Source organism: Anser anser (assembly GCF_964211835.1).
Source record: "Anser anser genome assembly, chromosome: 3".
Taxonomy (NCBI): Eukaryota; Metazoa; Chordata; class Aves; order Anseriformes; family Anatidae; genus Anser; species Anser anser.
This window is the reverse complement of record NC_139722.1, coordinates 65,233,605-65,261,363: the sequence shown is the minus strand read 5'-3', so window position 1 is coordinate 65,261,363 and position 27,759 is coordinate 65,233,605. Positions and strand designations below refer to the sequence as shown.

The window sequence follows — 27,759 nt, the reverse complement described above, 5'->3', positions numbered from 1 at the left end:
AGTTCTTGAGTAACCTAATTGTTTGATAAGGATCCTTGCCTGTTTAAGTTGTTGTTGGTTGTTGGAAACATTCCATTTCTAAATTTGTGCCTTACTGCATACCCTGAGGTATGTGCACAACCCACTGTAATTGCACAGTTTATTATTTTATTAATGAGAGCTATGATAATGTGTTGGCTCTTGAGTTCTCTCCAGTCCAGGTTTGGTCTCCTAATTGCCCAGGGTTCTGCGATTCCATCGTTTGTTCCGGGCATGGTGATGGGGAGCGAAGGCATGGTTTGAGGAAATCCAACCTTGCCCTGCAGCCTGTAGTTGGTGTGCTGCTGCAGCCAATGGCTGGAAAGGCAGGGGATGTTTTTAGCACACCCCTGATGAATAATAATAGGAGGCAGAAGTAAATTCTTACTACCTAATCCCAAGTACCTGAGACTTTGCCAGCTGGAAGGAAAGGGACGCACACCTTAATTGGCCCTCCTAACCATAACAGAGCACCCCTTTCTGCTGCTTTGATCTAGGTCTCTCCTGACTGCTGCTTTGCCCGAGTGGCTGGAAGACTCATACATGGTTTGCTGTAAGGCACACCACGGCATGCAAGCACCTGGCGTGCAATAGCAGCTCTTATTTTTAACGAGCCTTAGGGGCAGCAGGCGTATGAGGGTGCCTGCTCCCATGTTCCATAAACTACGTCTCTGTCAAGGCACCAGACTTGGTAGTAAAAGAGCAGGAAGCAGCATCAGCAGAGGTGTGGTCTGCAGAGGAGTTGGGGAAATCCAGCGTGCTATGCCGTAGCTCTGGAGACAAACCCAACCTTCCTGTGGAAGAGAGGCAGCGAAGCCCCACCACCTGAAGCACCGAGCGCCCGCTGCTTGGTGCCACCAGCCCTGGGCTCTGGGGACATGGGTGCAGCTGGGTGCCCTCAGCCCGCGGGATGGGACGACGACTTCCCAGCGAGAGCTGTGCATGCTGCCTCCGTACCGCGCCGGGTGGGATGGTTTTCCACAGCTTCTCAAACTGCTCATTGCAGCGTTTGGCTCCTCTACAAGGGCTTTTCATAGCTGTAGCCCCTGTGGCTTGCTGCAGCATGGTTTTCTTGCGGAACAGATGGTGTATTGCGTAGAAAGTTACTGTATTTTTGTATCACTCATTTTTATTTTTTAATTTCACTGTCTCCCCCTCCCTCCCCCCTCCTTTATTTTCAAGGGGGTCTTATAGCGTAATTGCAGAATTTGGAATCGCTGTCTGATTTATATTTGTTATATTGATTTTTACGTCTGTGTGTGTGCGCAGTATTTTGCAGAGCAGCGCCTGCTTTCTGAAGTGTTAACGCATTTCTATCAATTTGAAATTAGCTCAAAATACTTTAAGGGAAAATAACCCATGAAAGAAGATCTTTGAAAGCAAAAGTAAATGTCTTAACCAAGCATTGTACTTACCGGAGTACAGTTTCAATTTTAAGTCAGAAGATGGACTTTCTGTATCTAATCTTTGTGTTGTTGTTGTTTTTTTAATTGATATCATCTGGTCAATTTGAGGGGAAAATGCTATTCCCATAAGAAAAATATTTATTCTAAATATTATTGTTGCCTAGGATCTTGTTGAATTCATGAGATACAGCAGCAGTCAAGTTGATTTAATATTTTTAACATTTTTATAGTGTTTTCTCATTGTTTCCATGAAAGCAATTTCAATAAATATTTTTGCAATTGCTTTTGGTTTCTTGAAATTAGGTTACCTATTGTTGAAAACTGCATGTTCTCAAACATGGGTTTCAGATCTGCTTTGTCATGATTAGGCATTTGAAATAAAATATAAATATTTGAGTAAGCCCCAAAATGAGCGCTTGCCTTTTCCCCCTGAGCTCCCAGGACATAATTTGTTCTGCCCAGTAAATCTCCGTAAGCTGATACTTGAAAAAGATAGTTCCAGTCGTAGGGGTTTAGTTCCATTCAGCAAAATCACTTTCATATATTCAGTTGTATGCATGTGTGAATGCATATATGTATGTATACACGAGTGTATGTATCTGCACGTGTGTGCACACAACACACACACATTTACCCACTTACATGTCTATGGACACTCACACACACCTTAAATGTATGGGACCGTCCCATTTGTAAGGCAAGGGTCGTGTTTTCATCCTGTACCCAAGCCTTACTATACGCTCACTGCAGTATTTTTCCCTTTGCAACGCGTTGTTTTTCCAGTAGCTTCTGAACGTGAGGCCATGCATCCTCCTGTGTGGAAAGCTGCTGAGGTATGTGGGAGGAGACACCAGGGAAGACTTGAGCAATTCCTGGTGGGCCCCGCTTTACTCCTGGCTGGGTCATGTCCTTCCTCGGGGGGGGAGTCCCTCATGGTGCCTGCCACATTTAGGCCGGGTAGCAAGCACGGTGAAAAAGAAGCCCCCCGCTTCCGTTCTCTGCCACGCATGTTTTGAAGGTAAATGGTTCCCTGCTATCAGGTGTTGGACAGTTGGACCCTGTCATCTTTACTTGCCTTGTTTTCCTCATAAAAGCATCACAGGACATTGGAGTAATCTATTTATAGGATTACTTGAGAGAATTCCCTTAATGATGAGACAGTTCAACAAAAAATCTCAAGATAATGGCTTTTCCATTTGCACCTCTCAAACATTCTTTCAAATGGAAGTGAAAGAATTATAAAACCCTTGTAAGTAGTTTAAATTCCCTAGTGATACAATATAGTGGCTTTGTTCTAAGCATTACACAGATGGGTTGTAAAGGGTAAAAGTAAAATTGAGTTTGTGGGAATCTGTAAAGGTGTTAAATACTTTGTAGGTGGCCAACTCTAAGAGTCTTTTCCATACGTATTTGCACTTGCCACAACCAGTTTCTATTTTGGAGTGGAAAAGCAAATGTTTTCATCAGTGTGCTAAGGGCACTTAGCAGTGACACCAGTTCACGCTTTGCATCTGTCCAGTTGCTTCAAGCTTCGGAGTTCAAATGAACAACAATAGATACAGCTCTCTTAAAACAGTATGGTCATATTTGGATACAAATATACAAATTTGGATAGAGTGTATTGCAAAGATCAGATAGCATTTTCTCCTGGCAAACCATGGTAAAGATGGTTTAATACCATTCCTCAACTAATGGAGCAGTAAGATGTAATTACTTGAAGATCAGCTTTCAGGATGGGGATGAGTATCTCAAAGCGCTGCTCTTCCTTACTGTATTCTCTGTTCTTCAGCAGACAGTGTATGGCAGTAGATGCTCATATACGTATGAAAAGTACCTATTGCAATAGTGTGTGTCTGTGCCGGATGGCTGCGCAGCCTAGTGGCCCGCTGCTGTTGTGCCATGTGTGATCGTCTCGGTGCAGTCAAAAGTACCAATTGTGTGTGCATTTCTTTCATTCTCAGATATGGGGCTAAAAATACTTGATCAAGCTTATTGTGAGTGAGTATAGTACTCTACGAGCAGATATCGGAAAATCTAATGACCCTCTTATGTGCTTTTTAGGATGCTGTGCATAGTGGAAACATTCTCACAGTACTTGGAAGGTTTTGTCCCCTTTTCCCTCCTTTCAAGGGAACATGGCTTTGCACACCCGTTAATCTCTTGCCCAGGACTGGGTATGATATGGGCCAGGTTCAGATCTAGCACCCACAATTTATGGGCCAAATTCTGATCTCTTTACTTTGATTGAACTACTCCAGATTATCTTTGCTAAAGTTAATGCTTTTTTTGTTTGTTTGATGCAAAATTAAAATCAGCTCTGTTCCCTCAGATTGTGTATTATGTACTCCAAATGATCGCCAATACCAAAGATTCATTTCTCTGCATTCTTCTGTATTGAAAAGAGTCCTGATGATTAGTGCCACATTGACGACTTTCAGGATTAAGTCTTCAAGTTAACGTCAGAACAAGAAGCAGTAGAGGTTTATTCATGCCATCTGGGCAATGAATCTTCAAGATAAGTGGTCTTTGAACGACTTAACTCTGAAAAAAAAGGGTAGAAAATAAACCAGCTCATATCCTTGTAGAAGGATGTGTTTTTAAAAGCATTTCCAAAATGTTTAGTTAAAAAGTTTAATTGCAAAATTGTTGCTTTTGACCTTCTTTTAGTAAAATGAGCAGTTTGGGTAAGCCAATGGCATTGCATATGTCCAACAAAAGATGTGATTTATTATAACTCAGATACAGACGTGTGGTTCCCTGGTTTCAGCTCTAATGCTCTGTATTACCAGGGCTGAAAGGTTGGCTTCAGTTCCTGGTGTGACCACAGGGTGGTTATTGCAGAAAGACAGAAAAAAAAAATCCTTTTCAGCTAGTGATGGTAGCGTGAGGTGAAGGTTGGGACAAGCGCTTTCCAAACTCCTCTTAACTGTTATCATCACAATACTTTGAGTTAAGGGCTACTGTGTAAATATCGGCTTATATCAACCAGAGCATTGCTGCTTAGTCTGCCTCAGGGTCTAGAGGGAAAGTCTGGTGTCCTAGCCCCCAGCGGATGTTGCTGGGACGTGCTCATTGGGGAATAACTGTTTTTATCGCTGTGTTTGGACATGTTGTTCAGAGACTGATGCAAATGGCTCTAGAGCATGTGCCACGAGTGAGAGCGTACTGCTGGTGTGTCCATCGCCCTGCCGAAGGGAGGACCAGCGGTAACCACAGCGCTTCCCCCAGGTGGTTTTCGAGTGGCTGTCCAGTGGACATCCTGTGACCTCCCACGTGCCCTCGTTTGGGTCATTAGTGATGCTTTCCATCAACAAGTCTTTCCAGTGTTTGGCTTTAGGGCAGTAACTGTAAGTCGGACTGTGAGCCAGGCTCTCCCTACACTTGCTCGATAAGGGTACTAATGATTTACTTAGGGTCAGATGGTCAGCCTGCGAGAGAAGCAGTTCCCGTATGCTCAGCAACCACATGCCACAGCACAACCCCTGCGCCTCCACCTCTTTCCTTACGTTGGGCCCTTACTTGCTTCAGAAAGGCAGGAGGGAAATCGAAAAGAAGCATCTGTGTTCACTTTGCTGGGTTGTCAGCCATCTCCAGCAAGTGAATCCTGTAGTTTTACACTCCAGTTTTGCCCCAAATGCATACACAAAACATGTTTTACTCCACAGGATCCCAAAATATGTAAGGCTTCATCTCCAGATGCTTGCAGGAGTATGGGCTGTAGCGAGAGCTGAGTGCATCCCTATATTGTAGTAATATTCCTTACACAAGCTGAACAAGGAAAACCAGAGCAGCACGGCTCCTGAGCAAATATTGTTTCTAGTCACATACGATACTTTGCAGCTGAGCCTGGTAACACGCTGCTCAACTGTTTTGCTATGCAAGTGCAGAGAACGCTGTTAGCAATAAAGCCGCTGCTGGTTTCTCCCCCAAAACCTCCCTCCTCGCCGTGCGCTGGAAATGACTGAACTTTGGCCCTCAATCTGCTGACACCCTGAGGGAGTGTAAATGTAATGACGTCTTTGCTTGTTTCAGCTGCACAACAGGAAACGCTCATGGCCTCCCCGTCTTCCTGCTCTGAGAAAGCGCTGCCTTCTCTCCCTCCCTTCCCCTGCGGCGCAGCGGGCTGAGACCTACTTTCAGGTCCGCTCTCTGCAGCGAGCCGTGCTCGAGGTGCCCTGGCTGCTGCTGCCGCTGCTCCCCCTCGCCGGGGCCGCCAGCCGGCTCGCTGTCAGCGCGCCTTCGCCCCGATGCGAGGCGTGGGGTAGCTGGTTGGTTTATTTTTTTTTTTCCCCCGGAGAAGGGGCTGAGAAGAGAATCCAGTCACGTTGCAATGGCTTGCTTCACAGGGCACGTCACTGGATGCACCTCAGCTGAAAAGACCGGGATGGTCAGGTGATAATTTGCCGTGGGGAGACTACATCACTTGCATAATATAGAGGACACGCTGTCAGGTGGGCACGCAGGGATCCTGGAATACAGCCCAAATAGTGCTGAGTAATGCTGGGCACGAGGGGCCTGAAGAGATTTCTTTGCCGTGGTGGAGCGCGGAGGCTTGCTTCTTGCACAGCAGCGACAGGAAGCCTGTTTAACCCTCTCCAGCTGCAGCTTTCATACTTTGTAACCAAACCAGGGGTATGAGTAAGAACGGTTGTTGAGAAACACCAGCATTTTGCAGCTAGCTGAGGGCAGAGGATTTTGTCCCATCAAAGCCAGCCAAAACATTAAAGCGTTGCGGAGCTCTTGCAAGGGAAATTAATTGGTTCAATATTCAACTGTTATTCTCTAATGACTGGGGTGCATGGTGTGTGTGTGTCTGTTTCTGTGTATGTGTGTCACTCTTTTAAAAATAAGGTGCATACGCACCGGTGAGTTTGCATATTGTGGTGGGAGAACAGGCGCTGAATAGTCTAGAATACAGTGTCCTGAATTTGCAAGATTGAATTAACTTTGAATGTAGCTGATTCTGATGCAGTTGCTTATTTATTTGCTTAATGCTGCAGAGGCATTTTATTTGAGGAGCAGCGTTCATCTGGGCTCTGTAATAAGCAAGTGCTGAATTTACCTCATTAATCTATTGCACTACCTAGCAAAATAACTGTTGTTTTTAACAAGCTGGAGTTATGTAACATGAATCATGCAAGGCAAGATGCTTGCAGGCAGGGAAAATCAAGATGTGCAAAGAAATAATGGCATTCAGCCTTTTGCAGAATAGGATATGACTGGGTTTTGAAATTAAGTACTGTGTGTTGGTACTCTCAGCCGTACCGGCAAGTTCCAGCTATTCATTATGAGAGCATGTCTTGAAACAAAGTTTTGAGATGGGAATGTTTAACAGGCAGGAGAGTGAATTTGCTCAGCCATGTGCAGTCCTTGGAGGGTTTTGTATCCGTGCCTGCCAAATTCCGCCCCCCTCCCCGTTGTTTTTCCTCTGGAAAAGCACTGTAGAATTATACATGTGAAAAGCCTCTTAAATGGGACCGATTTCATGTGTGAAAGAAAATAACTTGATGAGCTGTGATTGCTCCCATAAATTGTTACATAAATCTCCTTTCTTCTTTTAAATATGCCCCTGTAGGGTCATTAGGTATGTATACACTACAGTAGTCCTCTGTCTCAAGAGATTTTACAGCTAGTTTATGGAAAAGGAGAAGCAAGTGGTTATGTGAATGCATTAGAATCAAAGAAATTGATTTTAAGTCATGTCTTTGACAATTTTGCCATGATAATTTTCTCTGCTGATACTCAGTTTTCATCTTCAAAGCCATACTGAGATGTTAAGCCTGGGATAACCTTTTGCTTTGGTGGCCTGGATACAAATATTGAATAATAATAACAATAGGAAATAAAGGAATGAGAGTAATAGCTCTTGAGGAAGGGAATGGGAATGATGACAGTTTGGGAAAGGAATGATTTAGTGCTCTTGAATTCCTTTTCAAACCGTCCTGCTCCCTCTCATGTTGACCAAGTAATTCTGTATTTTTCTTTCCTTTCCATCTGTCGATGAAATAGCTGTAAACTGTGGGGTAGGGCCATAAACTGCTGTATTTTGAGATTTTACTGTTCTTAGTAACAAATATGCAAAAATAAGTGCTGATAATTATGGTCTTTATTCATATGCTGTGTGCTTATGTATACTATGGTTGATTATGCATTAATACAGACAGCAGCTGAGATGTAATAAGGAGAAGTAGCTACATCTACAAGCTGCTTTTATAACTAGCACCGTTATAACTATTGCCATTGCTGGTAGCCTGAACCTGGAGAACAGGAAACGAACAAGTATGGATGAAAACATGTATTTTCTCACACAGAAGGCCACTCAGGTCATGGCCAAGCATGTCGAAAAGGCATTTTAAGGAAGCGGACCGTGTTGCTCTCAGTATGTCCTTATTTTCCAAACAAATGCAGGATTTCTCTTGGACTGTCAGTGTAACATCCTTCAGAAGGCACTTGCTGTGAAAACTTGAAAGAAAATTCAGCCTTCAGAAGAATTTTAATTTATCGTACTGAATTGACTTAGTTTTGTATAGTCATGCATTACCGTTACAGTGGGAGAAGCACAGAGCCAAGTGTAGAAGTAGTGCCTCGTAAGGGCATCAGCATCTGACGGGTGGAGAATGACCCTGTCCTGAATTTGCGTGATTATAAACGAATGCGGAGTTCACCAAATGTTCTTCAGTTGTTTTGGCTCCAATACTCTTTCCTTTTGACTCCGTGATATTTTTTGATTGACTAATAGTGGTGTCCTTTCTGCAACTGTGTGATTTTCTTAACGCAGATGAATATTATGTAGGGGCATCAAATGAAATTGTTGGCATTCTTTTGCACGTTGTCAGTACTAGGAAGGTCACGATTTTATGAGGTGGTTAATTAGGAGGGTTTAAGTGTCCTTTGCGTAAATTTCCCCTGCCCTTTTGGATGAGAAGTAAAGGCTGCTCTCCGGCTGCGGTGGGAGGTGTGGGCAGCGGAAAGGAGGCTGCCCTTGATTTCTGGTGGATTTTCTGTTGAGATCAGTGCAACCTGAGTGAGCAAAGCAGGGCAAGTAGGTGGCTGATGGATGAACGAAAATGCCGTGAGTGACGCTGCTGCCTATGAGGGTGGTGGTGGTGGCGTGTGTGTGTGCACGCACAGAGAGCGGCTCGCTGAGGAACAAACTCTCGCATCCTGCGGTCCTTGAAGAGATTGTCAGAGGTTAATAGCCCAGGTCACAACGCTCTGCAGAGAGAGAGATGTCTTGCCCTGTGAGTTGTTGTGTGCAATTGTCTCATTTTCCTTGCCTCTCTTAAAAGCCAGTCTTATCTCATCGGTTCAAACTCTCAAGTATCCCCAGATTAGCAAGTTGTTCCCATATTGCAGCAGAACTTGAAATAATTACCGACTCAGTTTCACTATTTTTGTGAGTTTAGAAGAAAAAAAAAAAGTGAAAAGTAATTTACACTAATTACTCAGTACTTGAGATGCTCAGCATGAAAGCGGCTATGTGCAAAATAAGATTAAATATGTATAGGAGAAAAATACATTGTGGAATTTTTTTCATATTTAATGCTCTATTTGTATGTCATTACCAGTCCATCTGCAAGAAGAATTCTCTTAGCAGATTGAAGAATTTCTTTTCTGAAAAAAATATTGTTGTACAGTTAGGCTGTCAAATTAAAAATGAAGTTTTAGTCTGAGCAGATTAAGATAGGAGAGATGTAATAAAATGCCATTATTGCAGGCTTACTTTCACTTACCTCTGTGTACTTTATAGGCCTTGGTATGATCTGAGGGGCCAAACAGTGGACGTGCTTTTTCCAGTTGTGTTGCTGAGTCACAAACATTTTGCCTCCCCGAAACTCGTGCACTTGTTAAATCAGTGTCTGGGTACTAGTGAAGGTTGTATAACATCACCTGAGCAGTACATGGGGTGGGCTCCTTGTCGCAGCAATGGGTTTTGGTACGGGTGTCACTGGAGAGCGTTTGTCTGGTTCCTGTAGCTGTTCTTGCTGCAGCCCTGCAGCTTGCCCCGTGCGAAGGTGCACCTGCAGTGGGACAGACAGGTCACAACTTACGATGCTTCTGCTGCTTTGGGGAATGAGGGGCAAACCCTTTTGTGCAGTCACAGACAAGACTGGCCTCAGGGGTGGGACAGAGGCACCATCAGTCTTACCAAAGTGCTGAACTGCTATTGCCAAAGTACACATTTCTTTGGAAGCACCAGTGCAACACACTTCTGTATGTCAGAGAGCTTGTGTCACCACCCAGAGATGCGCATGTTCTCTCTCTTTACCTCAGCTGACCCCGGCTTTGAACTTTCCAAACTTTGGAGATGTTTGTAGCTAGACTTTGCTTTGTGAATGGAATTTGTTTTTCTAAGTGCAGCATGAAAGGCTGGGTTTCTCTGCATGCAGCATGCTTGCTTGAGCAGTTGCTCTCCCCAGTGCAGCACTTGTAGACTAAAATCCTTTCTGTTGTGGTTGTGCCAATTCAATTCATTCTGCAGCAAGTCGGTTTTGCTAGCGTAGTGCAGCAAGGTACCTGGCTGCAGTAGTGAGGAAGGGAATTTTTCATTTCCGCTGATGTGTAATTCTTTTAGATTTGAAATGGCAGTGACAATTTTTTATGATCATTTTGAAAGGATTTTCTGAAAACTAGAATAACACTCCCTGCTTAGACGCATGTTTTGTTTCACCCGTAAAACTACTTTTAATTCTTGTGTTTGCACTTGAAATCCGAATGCTCTGCATTGACACTAGAAGTGGCAGTGTCACAAGCATAGAATATGCCTTTTAGTTTATTGTGGCAAATTTTACTATTTGTCATGTGTGATCGCAGAAGCTCAACAGTGTACTGCTCATGTGACACACTTACTGTAATGCTCTACCTAAGGAAATACGGTCTAGTGAGTAGCTGGTGAGGAGGGACTTAATACCCACAGGTTCAATGCCTGGTTCTGCTACACAGCTTACGAGTTTGGGGTAAGATCCACACCACCTTACAATGTTTTCCTGTGAATTAAATCCACAAGTATGAGTTACGCACAAAAACACCTTTGTGGTGCAATATTCTCTTTATGTCAGTTCCACTTCTTTACCTTACAGGGTTGTCATGTAGGCAGACGCTGCATCCTGCTATTGACCCATGGAAAGCCAGTAGTTTTGTGCTGAAACTGATTGTAGGATTTGAACCTTTTTTTTTTTTTTTTTTTGCCATTTTTAAGTGACCATTCTCTGAGCTATATACAATATACATAATCGCATGATTTACCATAAGCAGACCGCTATTAAAGACCATACAAGTCATCACAGAAGTGGGGCTATGCGCTGCTTCGGAGTCCAGTTCTGTCTCCTTTTCTTGGCTGAAAATGGCTGGGCTAAGGTAGGGTACGTTTTTCTCCCAAACAAACTGGTAAAATTTGAGGTGGGAATTTGTAATGTAAGACATTGTATTGTGGTGAGTGAACAGCAGCTTTGAAGAGTGGAGGGCAAAGATGTTTCTGCTGTTCAAAGGATGAACGTGGGCAGTGCAGAATGTGCCAGTTTCACCCTGGCTTTTTTCCATTTTGTGAAATACACATTTTGAAGTATGTAGGCAATTCAGAGGGTAGCTGACCTGAGCAAAGTGTGGTGTAAGGTAGCTGTTGGGAACCCCAGAAAATGCATCCTGAAGGAGGGAGCCCCCGGGGACTCTCCCAGGCCTCTCCTGAAGACTGTGCCGCATCTGCGTAGGTGTGCCTCATGGGCAACCCGAAAGCCATGCTGATCCACCCCAGATGATGGCATGGTCGTGGGCAACCATTGAAACGCAGGGGGCTGGACCAGGAGACCTCAGAGGTCCCTTCCAGCCTCGGCCACCCTGTGATCCTGTGCCTTGACCTGTCCCCTCTGTGCCGGGGGGCGGCGTAGTTACTGCAGCTTCTGTCCTGACATAGGATGTTGCAACCGAGCTCTATAAATACCAGTATGAGCGTCAGAGATGGCTGTGGTGAGGAGTGCTTAAAAGCTCACCTCTCTAAGTTCATCCGCCAGCAGCACACACTTCTCGCCGACAGGCGTTCCCGAGAAGCCGTGAATCGCCGCCGGTGCGCGCTCAGGCCTCGCAGCCTGGCCCTGTCCTGCCCCAGCCGCTGCGAGTGGGTGATGCCCGGGGCCCTGCAGGCAGCAGGGAGGGCTGTGCTGATCTGAGAAATTTAAGTAATTAAACTTGGGCTCTTGGTACTGCTTGCCTTGCTTTCCTCTCTTTTGCTGGTCTGGTGTATTCAGGAAAATGTCCTGCCCGATGGCAGTCCTTTCTGCTTATCGTGTCGCCTGCCTGGCAGCAGCTTGTGTTGCCGGGATGCCTCCTGCGTGCAGCTACACCCTTCTTTCTTTGCGAGTTTGCTGAGCACGCTGCTTAGCAGGTGAAGAAAATCCTGTGACAGGTGGAAAGCACTGCATACAGACCCAGAGAAAAGAGAAGCCCGTGTTGGGCCAAATATCTGCCAGATACATCTCGTGCTTGCTTAGCGAAACCCCTCAGTGAAACTTGAATTCCAGGCAGACTCCTAAGTTGTAGTGAAATCCCTGGGTCCTACACATGCTCTCGAAGTTAAGTATATGCTTATGCACTTCGTGAATAGAAATGGCTTATTGAACTCGAGCCAGGGTGGGGAATTTTGGGACTCCTGCTGTTCTGCTTACAGTATTTTGCAGCAGAGTTTAAGGCTGTAGAATGACACCAACTGGAGCCACGGAACAATCTGCTCCCGTTCCCGCGAATTCCAAATTATTTTCCTTCTCACATGCAAAGTTGTACCAAGAGCTGCATTTAAAAACCCATCTGTTGTCCATGTTATATCAATAGGAAGAAAAATTTTAGACTTCTAAAATATTCTGGTTACTCGCTCCATACTGCTGTCATCTGTCTTTCAACCACGAGCCATTTCTTATAGTTGCACTGACTTCTAGCCACCCAAAATTTTTCCTCCCGCCAACAGGTGAAACTCCTAGTTGCCTAAAGAGCACAAGTGGAAACAGGATGCTAGAAACAGGTTGTGGAAAGATTTGACTGCTTTTGAAATAAGACGTTTTGATAGCATAAAATAGGTAAATTGATGTAATAGCATTGCGGGTTTGTTTTCTTCATATAAAGTGTGAAAATAGTAATAAATCACTTTAAAAGTTGTTTCTTCATATTTTTCATTACACTGATAATATTTTTGAAGTCTTGTCAATGTCTATAAATATATTAATACAAATTGACACACAAATATATAATGCATAAAAGTAGAACAATTTTATATTGCTTATTAATTTTTACAGCAAAGTTAAGTTTATGATTCCAGTGCTGCTGATTATAATTAACCTGCGGCTGACCCCAGCTTTCTGTGTTGCAGTGGCAGTAACACACACTTCACGCATTTCATGACAGATACCCTGCTTTTGCACAGGGCAGCAGTTGAATTCCTCTATCTAATTTTAATTTGTTGTTACATCTGTAACAGCGAGTTGTTGTAGAACTAGAGAGGTGATACTGTATCATTTCAGATTGCAGGGCTTTCTTTGCAACTGTAATGAGTACTCAGGTATTTCTGTATATATGTATGTATTTGTTACAGCTTTGTGGCTTTTCTCCCGCCATTTGTGAAGCAGTAACTTCTCTCTGAGGGCTTTATGGTTTTTCAAATGCTGCACTGCATTCTGCATGGGAGATGTTCACGAGATGAGAGCTCTACAGCCTTTTCCTGTACTGACTGTGAAGAGGATATGGATCACAAGCTGTCCATCTCATGACAGGCTTATGTTCACGAGAAGTTCAGTGTCAGTGCCCGTATTACTTGTCAGTTCCCTGCCAAGATTTGTGCTTGATAATAGAGCAGCCCTTATGTTAGCCTGTGACCAGACGTGTCTGGTTCTTCCCCAGTATGAAGAACACAAAACACGTGTGGTTAAGTACCTGCTAACCAGCTGATTTTGCCTGGATTGGTATTTCCATTACCTAAAACCTAGACTCTTATCCCAGTCTCTCTTTGCTAGTTTAGTATTTCCGAAGACTAACTTGAGCGATTTCTCTCAAAGCCATCATCCTCTTGAGAACTGAAGCTCCCTGGTGCGGGAGCATTTGGCAGGAGCTGGTCCTCATCAGGTCAGCTTATGGCCCAGGACGATCCCCATCAATGTCGGTTTGCAGGTGCCCAGTCTTACTGAGGTCTCTTTCAGGGGTAGGGTGGTGGAGGTGAATCACACAGAAGAAAGTCGATGTGGAAGGTTTCTGGCCACTGAGAAAGATTTTGAGGACAAGATTTGGGCCAGGGATGATCCCACAGAGTGAATGGCAGATTTCAGACATCAGCTAGTGAATGGCCACCTCCTGAATTTAAATGGTTGGGTCAAAGGGCAGCGCGGTTTCCCCCTGTTTATCAGGACATTAAAGAGAAGTATCCATTTTTAGACAAGCATTTGGTAAGACCTCTGTTGTGATGCTGCTGGGATACGGGTGGAAGGTATAGGAATAAAACACTGGTGGAAATAGCAGATGAAAAAGATGTGGCGGACCTCTAAGGGCAAGATATAATTAACGCAGTCATGGTCCAGTAGCATATTGTCTAAAATGTTTACCCGATGCTTTCAAAGAAGCCTGGAGGTGTGATGGACCTTTCTGCCACTGAATTTCAGTCCTGAATATCTGTGGCTAGAGAGCTGTAAAGCAGTCAGCGTTTTCACAGTTCTTTCTGGGTGAAATGCATTTGTATAAAATAAGCTGTATGTGTTGTTTATTGACTTGTCCCTTGAATGTAAAGGCTTTAAACTTTAGAAGCATGCATGGGTTACTGTCATTAAAAGTGTGATAAGCACTGGGTATAGGCTGTTTGTAGGAAACAAACTGACGTCTGCAGTAGCAGATTTTTGTGGCCGTGCTGCAATAATGTCAGATTCAGGGGATATTTTTGGGCAGTGCCCCACTTGCAGGGACCCGGGGGGAGGTGGGGGCCTGGGCGCTGACCTGCTGTGGTTATGAAGGGGCTGCGTGCGGGGTGGGGAAGCTGGACTTCAGAAACGGCCCCGGCAGGGGCATAGCACAGTCGGTGCCTTTAAGCTTCTTGGCTTAGTGGCATTGACATCCAAATTCAGGTCAAAGATGAAAGAACAGTGGGACAGAAGGTCAGCAGGGCATAGCTGTGCGGCAGTGGTACGTGTTTCATATTTGTCAGCCTTCCCACTCCCCTGATTTTCTGCTCTTTCAGTTCTGCAGCCACCAGATGCTCTAGAAAACACCTCAGATTTTTCAGTATGCAGCAGAAATCATGAACCCTGGTTTCCTATAAGTATCTGTCTTTTGATGCAGTTTCCAACTGTGTTTGCGCTGCTGTAGAGAAGGAGGTGAAGGTCTGGTCCTTGACGTGAAAGCCAGCTTGTACCAGTGCTGCTGCGGCCAGAAACAAGGCTATAAAAGAGATTCGAGAGGGAAGACACAATTAGTTCCTTTGAGAATAGTTTCTGGATGGGAAGTTCTGTGAAAATGGTAAGATGTTGGAATTGTGAGATATAAGTGATTTATTATTATGATTACAATTTTTCCCGTGGTATTGTGTAAAGGCTTCTGTGGACAAGTAGGCTTCCCTGACTTCGCGTCTTCAGGCACACCCAATTTACAACCTAAGTATCTGATAAGGATGAAGAGGGGACAGAAAGGTTATCACGGGAATCACAGACAGACGGCTGGTGACATGCCCTCCGATGTCAGGTCTGACACCCGGGGACGCTGGGAGCTCCAGCGCTGTCAGTCGGTAGCGCTCCAGCACCGCGTGGTGCTCAGCAGCATGCAGGTCAGCCTTGTGACGCGGGGTGAGCCTCGGGCCCCGTGTTAAACCTTCAAACCTTCAGCAGACCTTTTTCCAGTGAAGCTTTTGACATATTTAAAGTTTATTACACGTACCTTTGTGTTGCGATTGAGACCCAAATTTGTTTTAATCTGAAGTTTAAAGGTCCCTTCTGACATAAAGCACATCGATTGTTGGAAGATTTATGGAATAATGTCAGATACTGCTGTTGTAAAAAGTGTTGTTGTCTTGCAAAAGTGAATTTCTTGTTTCTTTGTCTGGTGACATATTCAGAGCACTTGGAAGGAAGTTTTGGAGTAGGGAGATTTCTGCCCTGGGGAGGTAGTATCCTGTGCTTTACTTAGGTCATGTCAGGCCATTGTTTTCCTTTTCTTATCGTAAAGATCTTGTGTCTTTATTCGTGCTCAGCTGTGGACTTGCGTTTCCTGGAAGAGAGTGAAATAATTAAGAATTAATACTACAAAATCATATGTTCTGTGCCTGTAGCTAGGTTTGTTTAGTTGAAGGCAGTTGTTTAGTTATGTATAGTAATGGTGGTGTATATAAGTAGCAGGTAATACCTTGTATCTGTGGTTCTCAGTATAGCTGAAAAGCAACATGGTAATTCTCTTTAAATACAAGAAAACATAAAATGAGAGATTCAAGGTCACCCATCCAATGGCTAGTAAAACAAGGGTCTCTGACCCCTGCCAGTCTTCATCCCTAACTGTTAGCTGCTGTTCTCAGTGGCTTTGCCTCTGCTGGCAGATGTCGCAGAGACAGGGTATATGAAAGGGCACATTTAATTTGTTGGTCCAGATGTGGCTGAGGAGACAACAGCTGGGTACACAGGGGGTTTTATCAGTGTAAGAAGCCACTAAAGCAGAGTGATTCATGTGGTGCTGAAGAAGGACATGTGGTGTGTGATGCTTGCTCCTAAAAACCTGCAAATGGCTACTCAAGGTCACGCAGCCTGAATGCGGGTCTGGTGAGAGGGGCTGGGGGAGGAGGAAGGGCACTCCCAGCCTGAACTGGGAGCTTATATTGCTGTACAGTTGCAGCATGTGATGGAGCAGCAACTCCCTAATGATCGCTGCTAACGGGATGGCCAAAGTTTCTCTGTCTTGCCTGGTGAGTTTGGCTTGGTCCTGGTATCAGAGCTGAGGCATCAACCTGAGTGATGTGAGCAGTAGCTGCCATAGTCACAGCCTGGGACATGTGGGCCTGCTTTGCAAGTCTGCTGGATTTCCATCAGGGTTTCTAGCTCTGACAGTGAGACACTTTCCACCAGAACTCAGTTTGTCATTAAATAGAAGGAGGCACGCAAAGGGGATGCTGGTTCAGTTTCACAGGCATGCGGCTTCTGGAATTTGTTATTCCAGTTTTTCCAAGTCTTCCTCAGGGAAACACCTGATTTGGATTCCCTGTGGGTTTTACCCTTGATCCTTGAGTTGTCGCTCTCTACCCCCACATTACAGCCACAGCTTCTGCCAGCTTCATTCTCCCTGCCACCTTTGCTCCGTGGTGGCTCCCAGCAGATGCACTGTGTGGAGGAACAGCAGGGCGTCCCCGGGAGCCCAGCGGGGTGCCCCAGCTGACTCAGTACCACAACCGTGGGTGCGCAGCAGTCATCAGACCTGAGCTGTCCGACTGAGGCCCAGCATACTTGCACACAAGCAGAAATAAATTGTACCTGCTGTAGCATGCTTATGCCACAGGACAGGTCTGACTGACTGGGAGAACCCGGAGCAAACCTCCTGGCAGAGGTTATGCTGAGGCTGTTTCTTCACGTAAGTGGCGATATCAGAAAGAGATTAAGCTGCACAGCCATAAGAATAAACGCATAGAATCTAAAACTCGCAGTCCTGGCTCATCTGTCACACAGCATCCTTTTGCAGTGCGAGACGAAGTGTCCAGCTCCAGCTGTAAGCCGCCCTCGGCAGACACGCCGTTACCTTCTAAGTGCACGTCTGTAATCTCATCCTGAAAAATATGATTTTACCTTCCACTTACCCTTCTGGAGACAGCTTGTCAGAACAACATGGTACCGCAAACTTATCCTGCTTAATGTCAGCTAATTAAATTCATTTTTGAATATAGTACTAAACCAATTTAATTCTGTCTTTCAGAGCCTGCAGAGACAGTTGTGACTCTCAGATGGGTTTCTGTCTCTGATTAGTGATCAGATCTCTTTGTGCCGTTTCAGACTGACTCTGTCTTTCTTCTGAGTGTCTCTCACCTGTACTTGTGATGCTGGGGGACTGGCTGTTTCTTCCCCTGCTTTCATAGCCCCAACATGCACTGTCACATTTGACAGCATGCTCCGTTTAATGACTTTTGTTCTCTGATCTGAAAGTTCTCTTACTGTTGCTGGAAGAGAAATAGAAATTACTGTGAAATGCTCTCGATGCTAGATGTTGATTTAGGAGGTTGTTTTTCAGAAGTGTTGCTCTTCGGAGGGATGGCTATTTGAGTGACCTTCTCACTCCGCACTAGTGTACCAGCCTCCGGATGATCGTCTGCATCGCAGTCCAAGTGCGACAGCCTCCAGTAATGGTTACTGCCTGTCACTCTCAATATATTTTGTGATCACTAACATTCATGAAAATGAGGGGCAGAATTTAAAAAAAGAATTAGTCAAAAAAAAAGAGAAAGGTCAAAGCAAGTCGTGGTGGGAAAGAGAACAATACACTTATTTAATTAAGTAGTGCTGATGGAGTATATCTTGCCAGAGACAGTCTGGTAGATATTTTTTGATTTTAAATGCCCTCTGTGCAGGTTATCAAAGAAAGTCCAAGAAAAAAAAATGCTGCTTCTCTGGGGATTTTCATGCATTATTTTTCTGGCACATCCATCACTCCCATTGAGCAGCTTTGTGCTGGGGAGCATGTCTGATCTGTTTCGAACCGCCCAGTGCTGCCTGACGGAGGATACATGTAGATTGCAGCGGAGCTTTCTGGTGCAGTTCATCCTGTGTTCGTAGCTGTATTTGCTTTCTCTCCTCGCTTCCTCTCCTACACATTGATGCGGTTTGTTTGTGTTAGGACATTACAGGCACAGAACTGAATTGCTATTACCAGCCACATAATTCCCTGTTACTGAGAAACTCCTGCTCTTGTTCATTCCAGGATGTAACCAAGGAGTGTTTGGAAACACGGTTTGGGAAGCAGCTCGCGTTGCTGCTTCGCTGTGCTTGTTCTGCACAGAGAGGAGGTCTTTGGTGCGCGTGGATGTCAGTTTGGCATGTTTTACAGGCAGCTAATTCATCCATGTTTTATGTTGCCCAGTAAAGTACACAAGTGCTATTGTGTGTAATATAGCTTCGGATCTCAGAGAGAACTAAACGGGCTTTCTCACCTTAACTAACATAACGCTTAACTTCTGACACAGGCAGATGCCAGGAAAGTAGGACTCAGGACTGTAATTCCCTTCTTAATTCCTCAAATTTCTTGTGAGGAAAGGAGAGGAAAGTTTTGTTTTTCAGGCAAGTTAATGTGTTTTCAGATCATTAGTTACATTTTCCCTTTCATTTTAAAATATATTTTTCTGAAAGGTTATTCACAAATGTATTTTTTTTGTAATTAGTAGCTATAGTTTTTTTTAAGGATTCATAATAAAATGTATGTATTGGAGGAATTTTTGAGGCTTATTGCTTAGACCTGACTTTAAAAAACGATTTGTTGCCTGTACCTAGCCAATCTAACCATGTGGGTTTAAATACTTTGACCATTTTATAAGTCCTCGTTTGTTTTTCCAGCCAGCAACCAGTATTTGTTGAAGGTGGAGAAAGAATTGCTAAAATCTTGCTAAGCCCTAGAGCACAGCAGTGCTTTATAGGTGTGCTCTAAACACCTGTGTCTGTAAGATCTCTTCAGCTCTGTTGGTGTGAATGTACTGTGTGCATTAGTGTGGACATTTATGGTGCAAACGATTACATATTTTCTTCTTCAGTGCTGTAAGAAAAGTTCTTTGGGGCAAAAGAGTAACTTAGCTGTAGTTCATTATGTTTAAATACAGTTTTAAGATTGTTTTAAGACAAATAGACTCGGTTTTGAGAAGTAATTGTGCCTGATGTTTGCATTTCCTTAGAAGTATCCTAATGAAAATGAAGGTCTTAATTGTTGGCACTGGAGATTACTACCGTCTAACTATAGTAAATACACAGCTTGGACAAGAACGGTGTGTATTTTCTTACAGTTCTCTCTTTATGTAGAGACTATATTGATTTGTATCTTCAGTTCCCAATCTTTCCCCCCCCCCCAGATTAACTGCCGGCTCCCCAGTGTATTCCTGTCTTCACTAGCTATTTCCATAATTGCCAGAGCCGTCTACTATAAAATTTATGTTTTCAGATTTCACAAAGGCGTCCAGTTGTCTTCTTCACCTAGAAGGACTTCGCTTTAAAGAGGCTCTTCTAGGACTTGCAATTTCTGTCAAAGAGTATTTTCAGAACTTTGGTATTTCTTTCTCACCAAAGGAAAGACATTAGGAAGTCTCTGCCAGAAAAATATTTGTGAAAGATCTTGAAAGTTGTCAGATTCACGAATAGTTTGGGCTCCTCTTAGCAGCTGCTCCCTAGCATCTCCTGCTCCACCAGAAGTGGTTTGTTTTGAGGAATTTTGGCATTCTCATGTACGGTCCCTGAGATCCCTCCATCTCAACTGTGAGCAGAGAGGAAATAGGCATTGAATACAGTACGTGCCCTGTGGCCTTGAAAATCTTGACCATGGCCTTCCTTGCAAAGAAGAGGGTTAAGAATCCATTGAGGAATCTGAGCAAAAGGGTCAAAAGAGAGTTAAATAGAGAACTCCAAACTCAGTCCATAGATGACATTGACCGGCAGGAAGACAATGATGGCTTTTGACTGCTACCAGCCTGAACTGGTTTTCAACTAATTCGTTAGAGATGAAAGACTGCATTTCATTTGGTGCCTTGTGTTGTGATATATTTGTGTTCAAGATGTAGAAGATGTAGCTACTTTGTGGTGATTCTTTTCTACTCCTGTGGTGATCTCGGACTTTTGTTTCAGACTATTCATTTTCCAAGGGTACATTAACAGACAGCAACAACAAAACCAACAAAGTTTAAATGACTTATTCACCTGAAAAGTTCAAGCAATTTTTTGAAAAGGTAAATGAGGTAATGCGAGTTAAATGATTAGGCACAGTCATTAAGGAAAGATTGATTAAATGACTCCAAATAAATCTGCAAGCAGAAAAAGAATGAGTTGCATATCTTGCTGTGTTTTCCTGTTGAAAACAGCTGGCCATTTTTAGCAGCATCATTTTGTGGCAAAGATGCTACAAATGATTTCTCTGGGAGGGAAAGTTCTTTTTAAGTCTGCAATGGATGAGAAAGAATTGCTTGCATAGGTGAAACAGAGCTAATAGGGAAGCAAAATTTAAGCAGGTCAATAGAAGGGATCTGTCTAACACTCTGAAAAATGTCTGTTTTAGGGAAACTTCTTTATAGTATCAAGTCTGGATGTGAAGAGTTAGAATTTTTAAGGAATGTTTACCCCTAAGTGTATTTGGTAGTGCTTTCTTGTTCTTTTATATCTGTGTCTACCTAGGAATACAGATACCTGCTACTATTTTGGCATTTCTGGAAATGAGGGACTGGTGAGCCCTCTGTGTGTGCTTTTTGGCAAAATTCCCCAGGCAGATGAGTAGCTTTCACAAGCTCATGCTCTGAAGGCCATGTCTGTAAGGTGGGGAGTGCGGTCAGTTTTGCTGTGAGCGTTCTGTCCACACCAAAAGCGTTCGCCGGCGGTCGGCGTCATTCACTTGGTGTTCCCATCCATCCCCGCCAGGGTGAATTTACCTCACCCTCCGTGCCTCAGCCAGCGTTTGCACTTATTTGCCAGCAGTCCCCAGCTGAATTCACAGATATTCACAACGTTCCTGGTATCTTGCAATTGGGCAGTGTAGGCTTGGAGCTGGGGGAGCCAGCTGCCTGCCGGGCTGTCCCTGGACAAAGGGAGTCCTGCAGAAAGCCCAGGGCAGGGGCATGGTGGGGGGCTGCATCTGTAGCTTGCCCCAGGCACCCCAACAGTCTCTGCTCCACCAGTGGGCTCCTTACTCCTGCGTCCCGTGTTAGGCATCAGCACCTCACCTCCATCTTTGGCATTATGTATGGGTATGTTTCAACATGTGCCCTTGGCTCTCGGCTTATTCTGTTTGCCAACCCGTATTTATACTGTTCCTGAGTGGGCAAGCACTAGATATTACATACTAGCATTGTGCCAGGGGAAGTGTGCCCTTTGTGAGTATCTTTTTCTTGTTTCGGAGCATGGATGTGCTCTTCCTAGCTTAAGCTTGTTACTAAAGACCAAATGCAGAGACACTGACTTGCTTAGTTGGCAGAAAATGCAGAAGTATTTGGTGCTGGAGTGCTGTGTGACGTTGTGGCTGGCCGATGAAGCATAATAAACACAAGAGCCAAGCCACTTTGGAGGTATGAAGAGTCAAAGAAGCATTAGAGTAATTTAAAAAATGTAAACTGTGGGTAAAATCTGAAAACCTCATTTCTTTAAAATTCTTTGTTATTTACCAGACTTCCCTCCTGAAAACCTCCTACCCTAGGATGAGAAGCAGCTTGCAAAGCAGGAGGAAGATTGGTTTCTTTTGGGGGAGGTTTTATCTCTTCTGTGACTTCTGACCGCTGTGGGCGTGTCTGTACGTCTGTGTGTGTCTGGGTATATTTTTGGGTATCCTGTAAGTCATTTTATCCACATTTTCAAAATAAAAGAGAACCCAATTAATCTGCCTTTGATGTCAAAGCTGTGTTTTATAGCTTTATTCACATCCTCATGCATTGCAGAATAAGTCAATGAAATTTATGTGCAAGAGTTTCTTAACTCTTGTTTCAAACACTTACTTATGGGGATATACAGCCCAGGTGAGCTTTCGTTTATTTAGTGCTGTAGACTTTTAAGGTTGCCTGAGCCTATGTTTGTTTCCATCAGTTGTGATTTTGCCATTAGTTTTAGTAGGAAAAAGCTTTTTCAGCTCTTGGAAAATGTGTTTGTTTTCTGCCATGTATCTTTCCACTGGAGACAATGCTGCTAGTATAAACTGATTTTCTGTATCTCCATATATGAAAATATTTAACAACAGATTAATTATCAAGTGATTTTAGATGGTCAAATAATCATAAATAATATGATTGTAGTCATCAATAGGAAAGCAATGCTCTCTTAAGATCCCTTGATCTTCAGTGGTGCATCTTCTAAACTGGTGATGTTCAACTTTAAAAAAAAAAAAAAAAAAAAAAAAAAGAGCCACACTTATAATGCAGCGGTGAAAGGAATTACCTTTTTGTCAAGTCCCTGGCAGACGGGAAATCTTCATCTGTCCACCAAACAGTTACAGCTTATGTATTATCAATGGAAACTAGTTTTTGCTGCCTTGAGATCATGCCTGAAATCTGGCCTGGAGCAGTGGCCAAACAGTTTATGTGAACTTTTAGTTCACCAGTGAACTTTTCATCAGTGAACTTCTGCTTGTCATTGTGAACAGCACAGTGATTTCTGTGAGCCTGGGAAGAGCCCAGATACTGTTAATTTAGAGGGGAAATACGTGAAAATGCACAGATGTGTTAGTAAAGCTTGATGTAAACCTGTGATTACGGTGAACACTATATCTGGACTTGTTATGTTTTCAGGTGGGACCCTCTCCTGATATGTGATCTGCAGCAAGCAACCCTGAATCATACGATGACAATGTTATCACTGCCACATCTCTGGGAACCAGTTATTCATAAGTATACGGTATGTGAACTTCTGCATCTTACATTAACCACCACTTGTTGGAGCAGCACAGTAACAATAACACAAAGGTGCTAAAAGTCAATGAAGTAAATGTTAAGCCACATGTATAATCAATTATACTGAGCTGTTCCAACAGATGTTTATCTGCTAGGCCTGGTCCATATGCAGAACAGTGAACTGTTTTACCTATGAGTATGATCTTGAAAATGTATTCATTTACAGCTGTTGGTAGAAACCTTCTACCGATGTTTTCTTTGGGTGAAGTTATCCTGGTATAACGATGACATGTAGATATGCAGCCTACTACTCTCTTCCTCAAGGAGGAAGCGGTGGTGGCATTGGCGTTGAAGGGTTTTGTACCTTAACTGTATCAATGCATTTAAAGCAGTACTATTTTTGTGTTAGGAAAGGTCCTTAATTGCTTTTCTCCTTCATTCCATTTTCAGTTTCTGGCCAATCTAAATTCGATTAATTTCACACACCAGTGAATCCTTAAAGAAGTGCAAATTAACTCCATTTTACCAAATTCAGCCAGATGATGGCAGATATTCCCTTGATGTTTAGCTTTACATCACCCACTGCCTTTGAATAAGATTTTGATAGGAATTAAATCTGTATATTGAATCTTTTTTCCTCACCCTGTAAAAGGAAGTGGAGACTGAGCCACATGTTGTGAAAGGAGGCTATTTAATTTACGGTCTACAAGGCCAAAAATTTCAAGTCACTAATATCTGGCATGTTTTTATTTCCTACTGTTCTGACTCAGGTACTGTAAACCACGAGCAAACTGTTTTTATGAGAATGGGTATGTCATTGTTTTATGTACTGGAGCAGTTTATAGCACACCACGTAGCCGTTAGCATGGAGCATCTTCATCTGATTTATAGCTGCAATGCAACTCCCACTGAAGCTGATAGAAAAACGTTTCTTCACACTGATGAGAGTTGAATTGCACTGCACATAGCATCTGAGACTTTTGTTTAAGTAGTGTTCTCTGTGGGGGATTATTTTTTTTTACTGATTAGCCACTTTTTAAAGATTAAGTATTAAAGATACAGCATAAAACAAAATTACAAGGAAATGGATTGACGAAATAACATAGGAGAGGACTCAGTGAAAATCCATGTGTAGCTTCAAAAGTTATAAAATAATGAGGAGAGATGACTGTTTGCCCCAAAAGTATGCATCTGGATTAAACGCACTGTATTTCTGTGTATAGTTTTGAAGATGTTTGTCAGAAATGTGGCTGATTTACTGCTACGTCAGTGGTGTGAGACATGGAAAGCAATACAAAATCTCACAGGGATTGGGGAAAGGAAGCTCACACTTCATTAAACAATTTAGTTTGTTTTGGGAGAGCCGTTTGCAGCTGAGGTAACGTAGGTCCTGAATGGTGAAGAGGTGACCAAACGTGGCGGGGCTCTGGTTCTTCTATACGAGAAGCTCCTGGAGATGACGTCTCCCACTGATGTGAAAGAGCGTGGATCCCGTTGAAAGGGCTTCTCGTTTGTCTTTGTGGCCACCCTTGGTAATCTCTGAAGGAAAGTTAGTTGGAAGAAAATGAGTTTTGCATTCTGTAGGGGCAGAGGTCTGGAAAGGACCCAGTAGGCCAGCTAGGCTAGCTTCCTGCTGTCACAGGAATCCTTTCAAAGGAAGGATGGATGTGTTTTGATTGACATTTCCCTTTTCTTAGGTGGAAAGTGGCTTGTCACTGGGAGAGAAGATCTCTCAGAGAGCCAAGGGCTGGCTGGTGGGGAGAGATGGCTGCCAGGGTGGAGATTGCTTGCAGGTGTCTGTGTTTGCTGGGAAGAAAGAGGAAGCAGACACCTCGCAGCTCTGCTTTTGAGCTGTAGAACAAGGGTGCCGTGTCTCGCACCTTGGGAGAACTTCTGATAGGAGGTATTAACCTTCACAGGTTTGCCATCTTCCCAGATCAGAATGAAATTATGAAATTTCTTTTGACTGTTGAATGTAGGAGTCAGAAGGAAGTGAAGGCTTTCTTGGTTGCTTTTCCTTTTGGGTGTTATTTTGGTTTTCCTCTTTGGCCAGTTCTGATACAGCATTGCAAACATTTCAGGAAACTAATCTGCAGGAGCAAAGCTCATAAAAGATAGACCTTCCGAAGGACTGCACTCTGCTTATTGCAGAAAGGCTTCCGAGACAGGCACAGTGTAAAAGATTGCAGACTTCCACAGGAAATTAAATTGGATGTAATATAGCAAAAGAGTGAGAAAATGGAAAGGGCATATGTAACACATTTAAGATTATTAAGTGGTAGGAAAACGAAAATGTGTTATCCAGTAAAGTGTATGTGTAATTTAGGTATTGATACACAATTACCAATATTTTAAAGAATTTGGCCCTCCTCTTCTATTCGCCCTCTCTCAATCTCATTATCTCAGCGTGGAAAATCATTAACATCTTATAAAATTATGTTGACTTTATATTGGATTATGAAGTGTTTTAAAAGCCTCAGAGCAAACCTGTGGAGTGCAGTTCCATCGCATCCTCCAGCGAAATGTGCACGTGTACAAACAAGCTGGGAATGAAGGGTGAGAGCCTCCCTCTTCGTGCGGTAGCTCTTCCATGTGGAAGCATGGTGCTGGTGGAGAGAAAAGTTTCCCCGTCTTTGTCTCCTTCTTGGTGTCAGCTCAGCCCTGGTGGTGAGCCGGGCTCTGTCCTGGCCAGGTGCCTGCGGTCAGAGTACAGGTTTCCCTATCAGGGAACCCTTCAAAGGGGGCAGTAGTAACTTCCAACATTTTAATAACTTTTCCTATAAGATCTGGTTACCTGGAATTGCAAAGGATAAGCAGAACTCTGAGAGATTTAACTTTATTAACCGTCATAAATCCTTTCCCTTTTGACTCTAATCAGTCCCCAGGGTCTTTTTAATGCTCTTGACATTGCGCCGGCCTTTCATCGTCACACAATATACATTTTCCTGTAACAAGAAAATCAACGGTGAGAGCCTGACTTAAACCAGAGGTGAGGGCGGGGGTGGTAGGGACATAGTGCGAGCAGAAATTCATTGCCAGCGAAGGGAAAGAGGGGGCTGCACTTTGACAGCGCTGTTCAGCGTGGTTTTTCCATCAGTGGAGGGGAGCAGAGGGGACCTGAGGGTGCTGGAGAAGGCTCTCCCTGCAGTTTGTGAAAGCGCATACAGACAGCAGCGCTTTTGTGCCTTGTGCCGGCACCGGGGGCAAAACGTGCCTCAGAAAGCCTCCTTATGAGCAGGCACAACCTCACGTCCCCGGGGGCAGGTTGCTGCAGGAAACGCTGCTCGCTGCGTGCCGGCCGGTTCAGCCCCAGGAGCTGCGAACAAGAAAGAGGTGGCTTGTGGCAGCGGGATGTGGGGAACCTGCTGGGCGGAGGCGTGGGGTGAATGGGGCCCTTCTTTGCCGGGGAAGGAGTGTTACCAGGTGGTCGAGGGATGAGGAGTGAGCACAAATGCCTTCTTCATAAAGTAGCTACCTGGGTTACTGCTTTTCTATCCGAGCCGCACACAAAATCCTCCGGAAAACGAAGGGGGAATTCCCAGGCTGGTAGTCTGTCTGTCCTTGTGCTGTCCAGGAATCCGTGTGATGGGGAAGGCATCCAAAGAATCTGCCCCCGTGTGTAGGGAAGCTAAATTCCCTCTTGTTTTTCCCTATATGCGAGTCAGCAAGTTTCTTCAGCAAATGCTTTAATTTTAAGCTTAATGCTATGCAAATATTTAACTTTGGAGGTAAAAGCCTCAGGCTGGCTTCAGATCATGGACAGGCTTCCAGCTGTTTCAGCAGGTACAGATCCAACGTTTATATATGTGAATGGCTATATGGTAACCTTTTTATAATAAACTTGGATATTTGCATACCGTGTTTTTGCTTTGAACATAAAAATTGATTTATCTGCAATGTGAGTAAAGCCATTTTTAGAAGCTTTGGCAAAAACCTCAGATCTGCTGAAGATAATCGTTGTAGGCTAAATCTTTAGATAGCACAGAGCTGTACTGACTTACTTTTCCTGTAACTGAAGTGGCTGGAGCTCTGCTCACCACTGAAAGCCCACCAACCTCAGTTACGAAACAGAGGTGTAGAAAGACCTGATGCCTGCTGCAGGAGCTTTATCCTGTAATTTGGCTGTCTGGACAAAAGAACATTGAGCGTCGAGAGCGTTAGCTATAAATATGCTTGACTAGGTTTCCAAAATCTACGAAAATGCTGCCTTGACATATAACACATTGTTGTATCCACGTGTATTGCATATACTTATGCTTTCTCCAGCCCTCGTCTCAGCTGCTGCATGCCTGCAAACAGCCTCTTATTAAAAAGGGAAAGTCCGTCGTCTTGTGGACCTTCTGCAGCGTGCTCAGCGTGTGAGCTATTGACTTCATAAAGACAAGAATAGCTATGTCAAATGTGTTTCATTTGCATGTGGCAAGATAGAAAAAGCAAACTCTGTGTGAAGAAGAACAGACAAGAAAGACACTGAATGCCTTAAATACTAAGGGAGTTAATGCTATGCAGTGATTTTTGCTTCTGTTATAGGAAGTGTAAGAACAGTATGCTTCCTGGCGTACATCACCATCCAAACTGCAAAGGTTTCAGTTCCATGGCAACACGAAGAGCCCGATCGTGCTTAAGGTGTATGTATTAATGCATTCAGAGCGAGGGGCTGGGAGTGAGATGGAAAAAAAGAAAACATGCCGAACGTCTCCCGTTTACTTATTTATATATAATGTAAAGGCTTTGTTCTTAGAAAATCAGAACTGACATGATTGCACCCTCCCCCCCCCCCCCAGATTCTCT

General features: G+C 43.9%; 1 protein-coding gene across 5 annotated transcripts in view; it reads left to right on the top strand.

Moving 5' to 3' along the window:
- HIVEP2 (HIVEP zinc finger 2) overlaps nucleotides 1–27,759 on the top strand; it is a 136,375-nt gene that overhangs the window by 12,217 nt on the left and 96,399 nt on the right. For 3 of the 5 annotated variants that reach the window (XM_083831600.1, XM_083831604.1, XM_083831602.1), the window contains exon 2: nucleotides 22,867–22,972. The gene's annotated coding sequence lies outside the window, so the exon portion shown is untranslated. Of the gene's footprint in view, nucleotides 1–515; nucleotides 5,876–22,866; nucleotides 22,973–27,759 lie in introns of all 5 variants that reach the window. The other 2 variants (XM_083831603.1, XM_083831601.1) reach the window with 2 other exon arrangements.